Genomic DNA, 18210 nt, shown 5'->3' on the forward strand with positions numbered 1-18210 from the left:
CCATGTGTAGAATTTGTCCTTTGATTTCATAATCTGGCGCATTAACTTCTGGCTTAATAATGGCGTGACCTTGGCCCGTGCGTGTGGCTCTCATTCGATCTTCCATACTTAGAGGTTCTGTTACTTCCATAATTGAATTTGTTGAATACGAATCACTAGAGGATTCTGATTTAATGGTTTGTGGTTCAGGAGGAATAATTAGTGGATCAGGATCTCGGAATTGTCCTTGAATATGCTCCGGGTTCTTAATTGTGAAGTCGGGTTCAAAAGATGGATTATCGGAAATTTGAGTTGGAGTTCTTGTTCGACTAGATGACGATTCTAAAGAAAAATCAACGGCGACAATATTTGCTAAATGTCTTGATCGAGTTACAGGTGGTGAACGTATGACCGGTGGTGAACGTTTTGCTCGGTGCATTCACTGAATATCCTATTAGTTTTTAAAAAGGAAAGAAAAATTATAATAAGTTATCCAATTAATAGACTTTTCTGATTTTGCCCACGTTTCGAATAGCCAAAAGATGCAGCAGAGGGGCAGGATTCGTTTGGTCTCAATATAATTGAGTACTGTTTGGCTCCAATAACCCGGTCCACGTACAAATCCAACTATTACTACGAACCAGAAAATTTTGATGTCTATCAATTTAACCACTTAAAATAAATTTTCGTAATTTTAAGAAATTTAGAGAAGAAGTAGAAAAAATTCTAAGTCCTAAAAACTAGAATGGCGAGAAATAAGAGAGAAAAAGATTGCGCGTCGAAAAGTGTCGAAAAATAAAAAGGTCGAAAAATAGGCGTCGAAAAATAAAAATAAGAAAGTAGTGCGAAATACGGCGTCGTAAAATTCTAAAGCACCTAAAACTTAGTCTAAGGAATAAGCACTTAAGGGATTTTACGGCAAAGCCTAAAAATTCTAGAAATAAAAAAAATAACTACGCCAAAAATAAACTTAATACTAAAAGTTGCGACTGAGTCTAAAAAAAAAACTAAAGGTAATAAAACTAAAAATAAATTTTTATTTTTTTTTTAATTTTTTTTTTTTTAAGTCTTAATCTAATCCTAAACTCATGGTTATAATCATAATCAAAATCATTTAAATTTCCTTATAGTATAAGGACCGCGACCCTACTGTTTTTCTTGTGACCCAACAATTTTGGCAACACTCCAATCTCATATGACAACTCCTTAAACCGGCCCCATGAAAGAAAAAAAAATTCAATTTACATCTCATTATAATCAAGTCCAGCTTGTTACCCACTTTGGCCACATCAAGTTGTAACTTGTCCCATGCATTATCATATGTCGTTTTTTTTTTTTTTTTTTTTTTTTTCAAATAACCGGTGGTGACTTTGGTTGCTACTGAAAGTGGGATGGTCAAACTCTTTGTAAATATGTATATCTAAAAGGAGTAGCTATATATTTAGTCTATAAAGAAAGACATACTCCGTAACATTTAATAATAATTAATTAATAATATTAATATAATAATTATAATATTAAAGAATTGCATCAATGGATGCAGAGAATGAGTTGTATCAAAAACAGTACAGCAGCCTATAAGTTTAACTCCTTCCTACCGACAGTTTGATAGATCTATTTTTTTTTTTAATTTTTTTTTTTTTTTTTTAACGTTTTTTTTTTTAAAACGTTTTTTTTTTTTTTTTTAAAAAAACGTTTTTTTTTAAATGTTTTTTTTTTTAAAACGTTTTTTTTTTTTTTTTTCGAAGACTACTTTAGAAGAATCCGGACAATTTTAAGTGGTGTGTTTTCAACAAACATTAGTCATGATCACTTTTCATCTTTATGGAGTACTTCATTATTGCATATATTCCTACTTTACCCAAATCATTTATTGAAGTAAATTAGACTGATCACCAACCAAGACCAAGATTTTTACAAGGAGACGTGATCAAATAAAAGTCTTCACGCTTTAATTCATACTCATATATACATACAGACAAATAAGTTATGTGGGCCGGGGCAAATAATTTATGAAAGTGAAATGTAACAATTTTTCGAGCTGTTACAATGTGTAACTTGTAACAATGTGAATAATCATTTTATTGTTAACAAGATGACTCGTTAAAGTGTAATTTTTTTTTTATCAGAATTGAAAACTTTTAACAAGGTAACAAAGATCTAACAAAAGCGTATTATATATTATTATAGACACATTAAATTAAAAGATCCCAAATTGAGTGGATGTTATCCAGGTGATGTCGTATTATTTTTTTTTTTTTTTTTTTTAACACTTATTACAATATATTAAAAATAAAAATTACTTTTAAACAAACATAGTTTACAAAAATATAGCGTTTTTCAGCGTCCCCGGCAGCGGCGCCAAAAACTTGATGTCGTAGGGGGTGTATACAAATTAGTATTATTTTTACTAGGAAATACTACAAAATATGACACAAGTTTTATTAATTTATTTACGGATGGGATATACCTAAACCTTGCTACAACACTATAGGCAGTGTACCTAATCGTAGAGTAGTGTAGTTTTTAGTAAGTCCGGTTCATTCCACAGGGAGCTGGTGATACTTACTATATTTTTAACTATATTTATACAAAATATATATAATTATATAAGTAGTAATATTATTATAAAAGGGGGGTTTTACCGTTTAATGACCGGTTTGTCGATTTTATATTTTAAGCGTAAAGATAAATGACGATAATTAAAGTGCGTAAAATAATGACAATAAATAAAATGACAGTAAATAAAATTGCGAGTAATAAAATTACAGTAAATAAAGATACGATGAGAAATATAATAAAAGAATTATGCTTATTTAAACTTCCGTAATCATGATGTTTGACGTGTTGATTTTAATTTATTACCATGGGTTAATTGTCCTTTGTCCTGATTTATTTGATACGTCTATCTGGTTTTTGTCCATAATAGTCCATCGGTCATAAATATAAAGTGCGAGTATCCTCGTCAAATTACCCTTATACCCGAAGTCAAATATTCCAACTGATTAAGGATTTAAATTGTGACGCAGTTATCACTTCTGTCAACAATTACACCAGTTATCACTGTATGTAATCCACCCCTGTTTTAATTAGTTTATGAATATTAATTCATCCACTTGATCAGAATGAATAATCAATTACCCAACCCAATTGATTAATTAAATGATTATAACAGATTCCATATGAACATCACTAAATAGGACAACCATAATCATTATTAATTATTAGGTTAATTAATTTGAAGATAGGTTCGACAGACTCCAATGAGTTGTCACTCAATTAGACAATACCCCCCATCTATTAATAGTCAATAGTTCAATTTCCACAAGTGTCGGTCTTTTGCCCCAAACCTTAATTATGGTCCAAAGTTCAATAACCCCATCTTAATATTTTAGCCTAACATCACGATTACTTCGGCTCAAATAAGCATAATAATAACTTAGTTACGAGACATTAATTTAAAAAGGAAGAACATAACTTACAATGATTATTTATAGCGTAGCGTTACACGGACAGAGTTTCGACTTACACACTCAAACGATCTCTATCATAAATCTTATTATTATCATAATTTAAAATTAAAATTAAGATTATTGTTATATCTTATTAAGTTAACATTATGATAGAGATATAGAATATAGATATTGATAATTGATATAGATATTTGATCGGATAAAAAAAAAGATAGAAAAGTTGATCGAAAAAGGTTCCTCAATTTGATCGTATATCATCGCTTATATAGCGAAATTAGAAATTGAATTTTCATTTACGACCCCTGAACTATGCTCAATTAACAACTTTTTATTATTTAATATTATTCTTATTATGAATTATTTAAATATTATATTTTATTCTTGTGCATAGTTGACTCGTAATTTTTACACCGCTGCGTCGAGCGCTGAAAGTTGGTTCATGCCCCGGTTCCGGATTTTCGAACGTCCTTTCGTACAATTTTATATCTTGTACTTTGCGTTTTGTAACTTGTACTCTTGTCATTTTTAGACGTTCTTCATCAATAAATTGAACCTTTTGAATTGTATCTTGTACATTTGAGCTTTTTGGACGTTTTGGTCTTTCAAATCTTCGTTTTTGTCTTTAAATCTTCATTTTCGAGCGATTTGCGTCTTTCGTCTTCGCACTTATTTATTTAACTATTACAACTAAAAATAAGGAAATTACATTTAAAAACTTTACATATTGGAACGATATTGCTACTAAATATATGTTCATTTGGAACACTATCAATGTTCGAGGTATAGATTGTGATATTGAGGCTTGGGATGCGGATGTTGCTGTTGGCAGTGGTGATGGTACTGTTGGTGTTGTTGATGGTAGTACTGTTGCTGGAGCTGGTAAATTTTGCACCATATTCTCTAGATTGATTACTCGAGCGCGAAGTTCGTTGACTTCTTCTAGTATTCCGGGATGATTGGCAGTTCGGACGAGCGGATGAATAAGATCTAAAATTGTAGATATTTCATAATCATTGCGAGCTATTCTGGAAATGAGGGTGAATATGGTGTTTCGGATAGGTTCGCCGGTAAGTGCATCAGGTTCTTCACCAAGAGGTGAATTCGGTTGGTGGAAGGGATCACCTTCTTCTTGCCTCCAATGATTAAGTAGGCTACGAACCCATCCCCAATTCATCCAGAATTTGTGATGACTAATTGGTTGGTCCATTCCGGTTACGCTGTCTTCGGAGCTTGAGTGGCAATCCATATCGAAATAGTTGTCAGAATCTGAGGAATTTGAACTAGTTGTGAGTTCCGTCTAGTATGGTTAGATAAAGGGGTTTCGGTATGGAATGATTTTCGGATATCGGATGATATTCTAATTACATAGAATATATGTGTATAATACAGAAGATCCCGTAGATTACGGAGGGAATTAAGGAAATGTGTCAGACAAAGTTTAATATTATGGGATATGAATTTGTCTGTACATCATCTGTGCAATAATTGCAATAAGACGTGTCGAGACTGACAATGATAGGTAGATATTTTTTTGACAAGTGGTGGTAAGCAAAACTTTTGACATGCAGACCAGGTTCAAGTCCAGACTTATTAATATAACCTAACAACTACTAGGCCGAGTCTAGACTAATTAATGCATCCTAACAACTCCTAGATAGACACACTAATGCAAGACCTGGTTCACTACGACCACCACTCTGATACCAACTGACATGACCCATCCTAATCCATCCGGACGAAGTCTACATCGATTATAAATGATTCACAACAGTTAATTACATCGTGAGGTACTTGACCTCTATGTGATACATTTTACAAACATTGCATTCTTTTTTAAAAGACAAACTTTCATTTACATCGAAAGTTGACGGCATGCATACCATTTCATAATATATCCAACTATAATTGAATTAATAATAATCTTGATGTACTCAACGACTCGAATGCAACGTCTTTTGAAATATTTCATGAATGACTCCAAGTAATATCTCTAATATGAGCAAATGCATAGCGGAAGATTTCTTTCATACCTGAGAATAAACATGCTTTAAAGTGTCAACCAAAAGGTTGGTGAGTGCATAGGTTTATCGTAAACAATAAAGTTCATCATTTTGATAGACCACAAGATTCAAATGCAGTACACCTATCTCGTGTACGAAACCATTTTTCATAATGCTTAGCAGAGTAGGTTCGTATCCTTTTCTCCCCTGTAGGTTGCCTCACGATTTTTAAATAATCGTGCACATATCTCGTGCATAAAACTAATACACATAACCTATGTATAAAATTCTTTCTCTCGATACATAACATTCATTTCGATTTCATTGCTCAACAAGGTAACCGACCTTAACATATAATGCGCATAAATAATATCCCCAAAACAGAACCTCTCGTCTGTATAATATATAAACTTCGAAGTACTAAACACCACACCCACTAGCTCTTCCTTCTAGTGAACATTCTGGGTGGGGGTGTTAAACCCGGTAGCTACCTTTAAGATTTGCGTGAATTAGGGCCATACCCGATTCTAATTCTTAGGTTACCAGGCAATGATAATCAGGGGAAAATATTCACATCAATTGGTGGCAATTATCGTGTCCACATAATTCAATAATAATCCACAGAACTTGTGTCTGCATAATAATTCATTCGAGAAATATTTTTCTTGTGTCTATCTCGTCAAACAGTTATAAAAGCATCTCATGTATTCGCAGTTCAAAACATATTCAAAAGCATTTAATAAAGCCGTTGTAAAAACAGCGCATGTATTCTTAGTCCCAAAAATGTAAAGAGTAAAAGGGAATCAAATGAACTCACCCTACAATATTTTGTAGTAAAAATATTCATACGACTCTACTGAACAATGCAGGGTTGGCCTCGGATTCACGAACCTATATCATTTGTGTATTCATTAATATATATAATCGTAATCGAATAAATATATATTATTATTATTATTGATATAATTTTTATATTGATAACTTATTTATTTCATTAATTATATTCATTTCATAAAAATATTTATATAGTTAAGTTATGTGTATTAAATATATTTTTATATAACATCGTTTTTTTGTTAAGTTAATGATAATACTAAAATAATGATATTAGTAACATTAATAATATTAATGAAAATGTTAATTTTAATAAAATGCAAATTTTAAGGTTAATAGATTTTTAATAAAATTAGAACTGATAATATCAAATAACATGATACTTTTAATATAACAATCATACTTATTACTGAAAACTTTTGATAATAATAATAATCTTAATAATAATGATAATAATACTAAAATATTGATTTAACCATAATGGTACTAAATTTTAACCTTAATGATAGTACTAATATTAATACTAATATTAATACTAATAATAATACTACTGATAATAATAATAACTAAAATAGTAATTTTACTGCTGGTGTAGTTTTGATAATAATATTAGTAATACCATAATAATAATAATAATAATAATAATAATAATAATAATAATAATAATAATAATAATAATAATAATAATAATAATAATAATAATAATAATAATAATAATAATAATCATAACTGTAATTGTAATCATGATAATGATAATAATTGATAACTAATACCTTTTGTACTAAAAATAATAATAACCACAATACTTAATGATAATACTAATAACATCAATAATGATAATATTATTAATCAAATTAATGATAATTAATAATAATCATACTACTTATATAATTGATAATAATGTAAACTATATTAATATAAATCATGCTATCCATAATAATAATCAACATGATAACCATAACTAATGATAATAATAATAATAATAATAATAATAATAATAATAATAATAATAATAATAATAATAATAATAAAGAAAATGAGACTACCTTAAGGGAGGCTTCAAAAAAAAAAAAATGTCCAAGCCGAGAATCGAACTTGAGACCACTCGTTAACCCGACTCCCTCCTTAACCATTACTCTACCGGTTGTCTTTCTGATTAAACTGGTATTTATTTTCATTCAACCCATTTTCTGTTTTCATCTCCTTCTCCAAAAATCGATTCGATTGGAAGTCATTTAATAACCAAAATAATGATTACAAAACCTGATTTATATTATGGGATTGAAACAGAAACTGATGCATCATTTTTACTTTGCATTAACAGAATCAAATAAAAGTAAATAAGCCGTAACAGTAAAATTAGATGATGAACAACCTTGAATTTGATTTTTGAGATATAGATCGTTTTAGCTCTAGATTTCTAAATAAAAAAGGCTTGAAATCCTTCCTTGAATCATTATAAATAACCAATTTGACTGAAAACATCGAAACATATTCAAATTTCTCAATAAGCAAGATATTTGACTTTTGAAAACCGATCTTTGACTTCAAATTTAGAGCTTGATAGATAAAATTGGAACCTGAGATTTTCTAGATAGTTTGTATAGAAGGTTTCAAATACAATGGCATTTTTACATTTTTGAAATTCGTTTGAATTCGAGGTTTTGGTTAATTGGGTTTCAAATCAGAGTGACGTGCTGTGTACAAGTTTTCTTGATTAAAATTAATTAATTAGAACAGGTGAAGATCTGAATTGATATAGAGAGTATGAAGTTGATTGCGTATGACATAATTTTGATTAAAGTCTTTGATTTTTAATAATTTGATCGACATGAATTCGTTTTCATCAGTACAAATATAGATAAAAAAATAAATAAAGTTAGATTGTGATTCTTCAAAATTTGTACGATTGATTTATGTGTTTAACGTTTTCAGAGATAGAAACAAATCTTGTTATTGTTTGATTATGACATACAACGGATTTTGATTATACATCTTCCTATTTATAATTTGTATTAATAAGTAATTAGTATATGTTAATAATACTAATAATTATATAAGTAAATATAATAAAATTAATAATAATGATAATAATATCAAAAATTCTAATAATAAATAAGTTTTGATAATAATAACAATTACTTAATCAAAATAATAATAATAATAATTATAATATCAATACTACTAATAATGTTTGTACATATCAAATTTTACATATTTATGTATATATATTTTATATTAAGAATAATAATATTATTTATCATAATATAATACTAATTATAATAATAATACTAATATTATTAATGTTATTAATAATATTAGAAATAAAAATTTTATAACAATTTATATATATCAAATTTGTAACTATAGATTGTATATTTAAAATAATATTAATATCACTAGTGTTGACATTAATATTAGAAGTAACTACAATATTATTTTAACAACTATAGTTAGACTTGTATTACATATATGTATTATTACTTACGAAATATTTGTTTTTCATATAATATATCATATAATAACTTTTATCAATTAATTAATATTTCTAAATATATATATATATATATATATATATATATATATATATATATATATATATATATATATATATATATATATTACAATATGTTAGAACTCATATATATTTATATATAGATTCACAATAATATCCTATATACACATTTATATATTTTCATATAACAGTAACTTACTTATTCTATTTATTATTTTATATTTTTAATTCTAATTGATTACAATATATTTATTTATTCAAAATATTATCTATACGCTTATATATATATATATATATATATATATATATATATATACACACACACAATTGTTCGTGAATCGTCGAGAATAGCCAAAGGTCAATTGAATATATGAACACAGTTCAAATTTTTGAGACTCAACCTTACATACTTTGCTTGTTGTGTCGAAATCAAATAAAGATTAAGTTTAAATTTGGTCGGAAATTCCCGGGTCATCACAAGTGGCGTTCACTAATTCTTAGGTTACCAAGCAAAAGGGGTGATATTCAATAAGATAATTCAATCATAGAATGTAATTTTTAAGTGCTTGTGTCTATTTTGTAAATCATGTATAAAACTGCATGTATTCTCATCCCAAAAATATTAGATTTTAAAAATGGGACTATAACTTACTTTCACAGATTTTTCCTTCTTCAGAAATAAGACTTGACCACGGGTCGATCCACGAACCTATAACAATATGTACATATACATCAAAGTATGATCGAAATATATTCACAACATTTTTTATTACGTTTTAACGATTTAAGTTTATTAAGTCAGATTTCCTCGTTAGTAACCTACAACCAGTTGTCCACAGTTAGATGTACAGAAATAAATCAATATATATATTATCTTGAATCAATCCACGACCCAATGTATACACATCTCATGCTAGATCACAACTCAAAGTATATATATTTTTGGAATCAACTTCAACCCTGTATAGCGAACTCGAGCATTGCAGCATATAGAGTGTCTATGGTTGTTCCAAATAATATATATACATAGGTCGATATGATATGTCAAAACATTGTATACGTGTCTATGGTTTCCCAAGATTACATAATATATGTTAGAATACATGTATAATACAATATAAGTTAGCTAGGATATGATTAATATAGATTTGTTACAAATTTCACGTAGCTACAACAAGCAAAATTATCCAATCTTGTTTTACCCATAACTTCTTCGTTTTAAATCCGTTTTGTGTGATTCAAGTTGCTATGGTTTCATAATGAACTGTAATTTATGAAACTAAATAGAAAAAGTATAAGTTTATAGTCGGAAATAAATGTTACAAGTCATTTACTAAAGAGGTATTCATTTCCGTCGAAACAACGACATCTTGATGACCATTTTGAAAAACATACTTCCACTTTGAGTTTAACCATGATTTTTGGATATATTTTCATATTTATAAGAAAAATCATTTTCTCAGAAGAACAACTTTTAAATTAAAGTTTATCATAGTTTTTAATTATCAAACCCAAAACATCCCGCGGTGTTACTACGACGGCGTATGTCCGTTTTTACGGTGTTCTTCGTGTTTCTAGGTTTTAAATCATTAAGTTAGCGTATCATATGGATATAGAATATGTTTTTATTTCATTTTAAAAGTCAAGTTAGAAGAATTAACTTTGTTTGCGATAAACTATGTTCTAGTGATTACAAGTTTAAATCTTCGAATAAGATAGTTATATATATATATATATATATATATATATATATATATATATATATATATATATATATATATATATAAATCGAATGATGTTATGAACATCATTACTACCTCAAGTTTAGTAGGTAAACCTACTAGAAGTGATAAAAATTGATCTAGCTTCAAAGGATCTTGGATGGCTTGAAAGTTCTTGAAGTAGAATCATGACACAAAAAAAAGTTCAAGTAAGATTTTTACTAGAAATTAAGATAGTTTATAGTTATAGAAATTGAATCAAAGATTAAATATGAATATTACCTTGATTTAGAAAGATAACCTACTGTAAATAATAAAGGTTTCTTGATCTTATATGATTGCTTAGAATGGATTAGGAAGCTTGGAAGTAAACTTGTAAACTTGGAAGTGTTCTTTATGTGTTCTTGAGTAGTTATTTTATGATGATTATAGATAATAACCAAAGCTTGTATTTGATGATTTTTGCTGAAAAAATAGTAATTTCGACATTCATGGAAGAGTGTATGTGTTTTGAGAGAGAATTGGGAAGAAAATTGGAAGTGAAATGGAGTCGGTGGTGAGTGGTGAAGGTGAGTGGGGTTAAAAGGAGTTCTTGTTTTTGTTTCCTTACTCATAAGTCATGATAGTTGTCTAATGATGGTTCCCACATGTCTTAGTGACTCACAAGGGCTGCTAAGAGCTTATCATTGAAGTGTATATACCAATATTATACACATCTAGAAGCTGTGTATTGTACGAGTACGAATACGGATGCATACGAGTAGAATTATTGATGAAAATGAATGAGGATGTAATTGTAAGCATTTTTGTTAACTAGAAGTACTTTGATATGTGTATTGAAGTCTTTCAAAAGTGTACTAATACATCTTAATATATTACATGTATATACATTTTAACTGAGTCGTTAAGTCATCGTTAGTCGTTACATGTAAGTGTTGTTTTGAAACCTTTAAGTTAACGATCTCATTTAATGTTGTTAACCCATTGTTAATTATATCTAATGAGATGTTAAATTATTACATTATCATGATGTTATGATGTATGAATATATATTAATATGATATATATACATTAAAATATCGTTACAACGATAATCGCTACATATATGCCTCGTTTCAAAATTCTTAAGTTAGTAGTCTTCTTTTATGAAAGGACCCGTTCATATACATTATAAATGATTCAAAATAGTTGATTACATCGCGAGGTATTTGACCTCTATATGATACATTTTACAAACATTACATTCGTTTTTAAAAGACAAACTTTTCTTTACATCAAAAATTGATGGCATGCATTCCATTTCATATTACATCCAACTATAATTGACTTAATATTAATCTTGATGAACTCAACGACTCGAATGTAACGTCTTTCAAAGTATGTAATGAATGACTCCAAGTAATATCCTTAAAATGAGCTAATGCACAGCAGAAGATTTCTTTAATACCTTAGAATAAACATGCTTTAAAGTGTCAACCAAAAGGTTGGTGAGTTCATTAGTTTATCATAATCAGTCATTTCTGTAATAGTAATAGACCACAAGATTTCAGTTTCCATAAATATCCGTACACTTGCAAGTGTATAAAAGTATTCTATAAGTTGTTGAGCGCTTCGGTAACCATACTTAACAATTAATGTGGCATATTCCCTTTATTATGAAATCTCCCTACACTGTACCAAGTATAGTAAAAATGAAGTACTATGCAACCGTTTATGATACTAGAGCGACTAGCCCGGTTGGGGTTGTCAAACCCGATAGATCTATCAATAGGATTCGCGCTTACATGCTCTTACAACATGTAAATATTAGTTACCAAGCTATTAGGGAAAAATATGCAAAGTGGTACAACTTAACGTAGAATATGTTTTTAGTACTTGTGTCCATTTCGTAAAATAGTTATAAAACAGCACATGTATTCTCAGCCCAACAATATATATAAAAAGGGAGTAATGAAACTCACAATACTGTATTTCGTAGCAATTATGTATATGACGGCACTGAACAAGTGCAGGGTTTGTCTCGGATTCACGAACCTATATCGATTATATATATTAAATAATATTATTAACATATAATATTGATAAAACAAGTTTATATATTAATTATATAATATTTTTACTTGTTTAAGTTAGTAATTAGTTGTTAGTCTTATTTTAAATCTTATATAGATTTCCTGATTTTAAATAGTCAACTCCCGATAGGTATATCTCATAGTGTGTTCGACTTCTATAGGTGTAAGAGCCATCATTGGAAAGGTATTTGAGTCCTATAACCAGCCATAATTGGCATATGTTCTGAATCAGAGTATAGGTTAGTTAAAATTTCATTTTGTCACAGGTGCATAAATCTGTCCGCACAGTTCAATAATTCGTCATAGGAACAGTCCGTAGGCTATGAAAAATGGTTAAACTCAATATTTTTAATTTTCCTTCTATATTTTAGTTATTAACATATACACTAACAGGTTTTATCAAGGAAAATAGCCCAGGTCTTAGTTAGCATAGTTTTCTAGTTAGATTGATTAAGCATACAACATTAATCTTAACCAAATCTTTCGGTTCATAAATTATTTGTTACTACATGGGTTTTGATGAATCAAGTTGCTGGAGACTCCTTAATATGTTTTGTTTTCGAAACATAATTGAAAAGTTTTGGTTTCATAGTCGAAGTTAGGCTTATGCCAACGGTGGACAGATTCGGATAAAATCTGTCATCAGTCAACTAATGAATTTTTGAAAAATACTTTCACTTCGTCTAAAATCATGAAAAAAATTACATAAATCTTGATTCATATATATTAACATATATCCAGAGTTATATGCTCTAAAACAAAGTTTAAGATAGCTTTTAACTTCGTGTGTCAAAACAGTTTTCAAGAACCGAAAGAGACCAATTGTTGTATATTAGGTTCTAAGGTGTTATACATATATACAAGTTATAAATTCTTATAATAACTTAATATAATGTCATAATACATATAAATAAGTGTTTTTTAAAGTTAAGTTAGTAAGGTTACATTAGTTTATAAACATGCTTGGTTTCCACCAAAACAAGTTCTAGTTTTTACAAGTTTTATAAACTTATTAAGATAGCAATAGAGTAGGAATTTAACAAGAGTTTTAAGAAGTGTTCTACCTTGATTTTGAAGCTAGATGATGAGAAAAATACTTGGTGATGATCTAGTATGAAGATAGAAGTATTTTGAGAGAGTAATTTGGAGTAAAGAATGAGAAAATGGAATGGAAAAATTGGGGTGGTACATATGGACGAATTTTAAGTTAATAATGGAGTCATATGTTGCCAAAATGGTTAGTAAACTTGTGAGTTTTTATCTCATGACTCATTAACAAGACAAAAGATGCTAGGATCCAAAAATGGAGCTGCTAAGGAGTGTATTTTTCAATAGTAATACATCTATAAGCTGCGTATTAGACGGGTAAAAATACTGTAAAAATACGAATAGAATTCATGAGGAAATAGAATGCGAATACGAGTATAGCTATCTTTGTTGAATATACTTATGTTAATATATGTATTTAAGTCTTTCAAAACTGTATTAATACATCTTAATACAATACATATATATTCATTTTAACATAAGGGTTATTACATCGTTAAATGTTACATATATATATTGTTTTCGAAACCCTTAAGTTAGTAGTCTCAATTTATATATAAAACCTGTTATTAATATACTTAATGAGATACTTAATTGCCATATATTCAAGTTAGATATAATCAATATATATATATATATATACATAAGTATATATTTAATACAAGTTATGATGTTCGTGAATCATCGAACAAATGGTTGGTCAATTGTTTGTATGAAACTCATTTCAAAAGTTTTAAAACTTGTCAAAATTTATTGCTTATCATGTTGGAAACATATAAAGGTTAAGTTTAAATTTGGTCGGAAATTTTCGGGTCGTCACAGTACCTACCCGTTAAAGAAATTTCGTCCCGAAATTTGATCAAGGTCGTCATGGCTAACTATAAAAATGTTTTCATGGCGAATATGAGTTGATAAATAGAGTTTTATAATCATTGAGTAATATATATAAAACAATTTGATTACCCGAAGAGTATAAGTGAAGCTATCACAAAAGAGTGAAATGAATAAATGCAGATTCATTTTAACTAGTGACGTAGTCACGGTTGATTTCCGGATTTTAAGGAATTTAGAGGAAATCTTCGTCATAAGATTTGGTTCTTCGATAATTAAGGAAATTAGAATCCTCTTTGGTTAAATGCGATGATGTGTTCTGATTGTTCTGTCTGGTACTTCACTATAAATCCATCATCTTCGTTTCCTTACAACTCACACCTTTTATTCTTTCTCCCTCAACTCATATTTTAAAGTATTTGTCAATATGCTCCATTCAGTGTTGATTCTTGATATACTCCTCACTTTCATATCTGTGTTCTTTTTTTCATCTGCCGCCGGAAGAATCTATTTACTTCTACTATATTCTTGGTTTTATAGTGTTTTTAGTTCTCCCGTGTCTTTATATTGCTATATGCATCGATATATATGGTTTATAATCTCTGGGTTGTCATTGGGCTTTATATCTTTCCTTATATTTCCAAGTCACTGGTTCTGTCTTCTATAATCATTGTCATCTACAGTTAATGCTCCATTCTATTTACTGCGATTTATACTCCCATTTCTATTTTAGAGCTTCATTCTTTCGTTTCCTGTTCTTGCGATTTAGCACTGTATATAATGGTCCAGAATTCGTAGATATGAATTTCGGAATGAACATAGTTAATGTTCTAAGAAGAAAATTATAATGGCACAATCTTGATTTGTCAAATTACCAGAATACCTCGGAAAAGACCGAATCATCAAGAAATATTTTCTTGATATTTTTAGAGGTTAAATAGAATACGAGAGTCGTGTAACATGGCACATGATGATGTTATGATCTGTAAATCATCACGTTTCATTTAGAAACTCAGCATGACTTACTGTAATATAATGACGTTGATCAAGTGTCATTATATTATACTAACTCATGCTTCAGTTTCCAACACTACTTCAAAAACATTCTTATTTTAAAGTTGAAGGTTTCAGAGTTTAGAAACTAAAATAGTTTCTTTTATGATGTAATACAGATAGTGCAAAGAGGTAAATGATTTCGGATAAGAATAATTATGGAAATATCTTCAGAAATATAAAGGATATTTATAATGAAAGATACGATGATATCTTAAAATTTCTAATATCAGAGGATGATGAAGAATATTGTCCGCAAGGGTTTAGAGTCAGGAGCAAGGTATTCGATAATGACTTCAGCAGCTACTAAATCATTTGGATTCTTTGAAGGTAGATTTCGTCTTTGGGATTTGTCCACAGCCTCCTTCATACTTTGCTCAATCCGTTTTCCAGGTCCAAACCTTCTCTTTTTCTGAGCTTTACTAACACACTATTCTTTATCATCAAACTTTTTACTGTTAAGGTCATTTACAGTTTTTGATGCTTCATCAGCATATTTCAAAATTTCGAGAACTAGTTCGCAGTTTAGGGTGTTTTTCCTAAACTTCACATTCGCAGTCTGTAAGTGTATGGCAATTCTTGTTATAAGGTGCGGATGAGTAATTGATGGAGTTTTGATAAATATAATGATTCTTCGGAAGGTCAAAGATCAATGAAGTTGTGGATAAGTTTATTGCTAATGTGGTGGACATAAACGGTGCCCTTGTAATGTTGGCGAAAGGGCAACATATATATCGAGGTTATAATAAGACTGTTTTGACTGAGAAGTCAAAGTTGACTTGCTGTAGCTGTGACAAAACTGTCTATTTTGAACCGGAATCGAAAAGTTATTTTAGCTGATAAATGCCAAAGGGTCTGACACGGATACGTGTTAAACTATGACTTTAGTTTCAAGAGTTTTTTTCAGGTACATAACTGTGGGTAACATGTGGTTGGATCATCATCTCGATTGTTCATTATTTGAAGTGTCTTCAGGAATTTCGAAGGGTTTGAACATAGATTGTAATCGTTAATATACATATGATGTTCTAGCATAGTTTTGAAGTCAAAGTATAGCTTTGAAAGATGTAGGAATCTAAGAGTGATGTCTTCTGTTAAATCTTGACATGGATTTTGATTTGTCAAAATTAGAATATGTAATCAAATTTGGATGAAAATGGTTATTTTGATTTCTATGAAAGAATGTATATTGTTGTGAAAGTAGTGAGTATAGTTGATGATTTTCCGAATCAGAATATAAGGATATAACATACTGATTGTGAATTTTTATATATCTCTCGGGTATTACCTACCCGTTAAAAAAAATTTCACAAGTAATGTTTTTTACCAGAGAATTTTATTACAATCTTTATGAAAATATATGTATATTTTCTTTAGATGTAATACATATTTGAAGAGTTAAGTTCATTTGATCTTAGGCTGGAAATAGAAATGAATAATCTCTAACATTAGAGATTACATAATTGCCACAAAATGTTTCTCTAATGAAGTTATGGATTAATACTTCATCGGTTATTGTTGTTGGTACTCCTTGTATAACAACCCTCACTTTTTGACTTCTGAAATTACTGAAATGACCCTAGGGTTTACTGTCTGACTATACGTATTAATTATTTAAGGGTTGTTATATACACAATCAATTTAACGTTGACCAAATAATAAACTTTTATTCGACACTCACTGCTAATTAAAATTTATGCATTTCAATAATATTATTTATAACTATTAATCTATAAGTAATAAATAAAAAGTGACATTTATATAAATAATAAAACAATTGGGAACTAAATAAAAATAAATACAAGTCATGAATTAGTAAAAAGAAAATAATACTTATCATGTAGTAAATGTAAAAATAATAATAAACATAATAATAATAATAATAGTAATAATAATGAGACTAAAGAATCTTAAACAATTACATCCTTATGTTGACTAAAAATAAAGTATAAACTAGTACATCCTTATGTTGACTAATTATAAACTAGTACCACCTTTTGTTGACTAAAAATTATAAAATAAAATAAAATCATTAATTAGAACATCCTTATGTTGACTAACACTCTAATACTTGCACTATATAAACACTCCTAGACTCCCAGTTTCTCATTCACAAATCACACCAAAATCCTCTCTCAAAAACAATCTCTCCCTCTCCCTCTCTTGTGGTATTCGGATCTTCAAGCTTGTTCTTCGTGTTCTTCAAGAATCTTCAAGGAGTTCTTCAAGATTTTTAAGGCTTTGATCTTCCATCTTCATCGTGTTCATCTTTTCTTTGTTAATTATCTTGAATCTTCAAAGGTATAACATAAACCCTAAACTATTTACATAAACTTTAATCTTTATTAATTCATATTCATATTATAAACTTGTTATTCATAAATATATACATAAACACTCCTAGATTTATATATACATATATACATGTAAAAAAAAAATATTTTTATGTATATATACGAATTATATATACATATACATATTAAAACCTTAAACCCTAATACTACTTATACTAGTACTTAACATGTATACACTATTACTATTACTAGCACCTATAACCTACTACTTATATTGTAGCACAAAAATATTTTGGGATATGTATTAGAGATGTATAGATCTTCGAACTTTCTTGACGAATGGTTTCTACGAGATTCTAGGCAGAGGGTTTGGATTTCCGATTTAAAGGGT

This window comes from Rutidosis leptorrhynchoides, chromosome 9 (assembly GCF_046630445.1).
Source record: "Rutidosis leptorrhynchoides isolate AG116_Rl617_1_P2 chromosome 9, CSIRO_AGI_Rlap_v1, whole genome shotgun sequence".
Classification (NCBI taxonomy): domain Eukaryota; kingdom Viridiplantae; phylum Streptophyta; class Magnoliopsida; order Asterales; family Asteraceae; genus Rutidosis; species Rutidosis leptorrhynchoides.